This window comes from Lygodium microphyllum, chromosome 14 (genome assembly GCF_053477565.2).
Source record: "Lygodium microphyllum isolate KBCC chromosome 14, Lygodium_microphyllum_v1.1.10, whole genome shotgun sequence".
NCBI classification, from domain to species: domain Eukaryota; kingdom Viridiplantae; phylum Streptophyta; class Polypodiopsida; order Schizaeales; family Lygodiaceae; genus Lygodium; species Lygodium microphyllum.
Window position 1 is genome coordinate 54,413,752 of NC_141148.1, and position 1,550 is coordinate 54,415,301.

Consider the following 1,550-nt stretch of genomic DNA (forward strand, 5'->3'; position numbering starts at 1 on the left):
TGAAACTAATGGACAAACAGAAGCCACTAATAGTACTATTTTCTCCCCTAAGATCTTTGATTGGTTCCCTCTGCAATGCCTTTTGCAGGTTTTCTGTTCCGAAAATCTCAGTTTTTTAGATTGTGGACAGAGCAATCTGAGATAAATAGGTGCTTATAGGCTGGACATGCATATTGAAGATCGGGATGGAGATCTTCTAACGTGCTTGAAGGTCAATTTTAGAATTGCTGCAGCTAGTCTTCAGTTGGAATAATTATACAAAGGGTGTTTGGGGATTACAGGCCTGGCCGTCATCTGCATTGCGGCCTGCATGACAGATTTGCTTCACAGCGCAAGTTCCTCGGCTAGCATCCAGGTTATCAAGCATGATGGTTTGCGGAAGTCTTATGAAGGCAATGATGAGGAATAATTGAATCAATATATAGAAGAAGAGTGGGATGACTATTGCTCACAGAAGCAGTGGTTTTAGTTCTTGAACAGAGGTGGCAAGAAAAGGACGACAGTGATATCAGTGATGAGGATGTCCACACCGATGATGTCGAGGCTTTTGTGTTTAATGACAGACATGAACAAGGTGTTGCACAGGATGATAACGATGAGGATGAAGATGACGAAGACGAAGAAGAGGAGCAAGAAGATGGAAATGAGCAGCATGAGGCCAGTGGCTCCTATGGCTCTGTAGCAGACTTTGATTCTGAGAATGATCGCAGTAAAATCCCAGAAGAAATTTTGAACTTACTTTCGGTCTCTGCTTCAATTCCTGTTTGAAGATTATTCATTGATGAGCTTGAAACCTGCTGAGAAATGACATCGTATCATCTTCTTCAACCTCTACTCCTCTTCATAATCTGATTCATTCAGAGATGAGATTATTCCTGTGAAGACAAAGTTGGTGGATGCAAAAACTGGGGCAGAGAGGCATGTTGTTGTTTCGATTGATGATGGGATCAGACCTGGAACTTCCCTTGCTGACCTAGCAAAATTTAAACCTGTTTTTCAGAAAAGATGGTACTACACTTGTAGGAAACTCGAACCAGCTAAGTAATGGTGCTGCTACAGTACTACTTATGAGAAGAGATGTGGCCTTACAGAGAAATCTTCCAATTCTCGGTATATTCAGGAGCTATGCAGCAGTAGGTGTTGATCCAGCAGAGATGGGGGTTGGACTTGCTGTTGCTATTCCATCAGCTGTGAAAACTGCTGAACTAGAAATCTCTGATATTGATCTTTTTGAAATAAATGAAACTTTTGCATCTCAATACACATACTATCTATATAAAATTGGGGCTAGATCCAGAGAAAGTAAATGTAAATGGTGGTGCTTGAATCCGATAGCTCTTATGTTTCTCACAAGAGCTCAGTTGGATACTTGTAGAACTATGATCTCTTATGTTGTACCTCCATCATAACAGAGCAACTTAGGAGAAAGCTTGTGCCTTTGTATTTCTGGCTACCTCCACAAGAAGCTTTTTATGGTCTTACCAGACAGCCTGAATCCAAGAAGATCACGATAGTGTTGTATCTTTGAATTCTAAATTTCTGCACATAGT

General features: G+C 40.9%; 1 pseudogene; it reads left to right on the top strand.

The window, feature by feature from the left end:
- The first annotated feature begins 310 nt into the window (after window positions 1-310).
- Window positions 311-1,326, top strand: LOC148025604 (3-ketoacyl-CoA thiolase 2, peroxisomal pseudogene; annotated as a pseudogene).
- The last annotated feature ends 224 nt before the right edge of the window (window positions 1,327-1,550 follow it).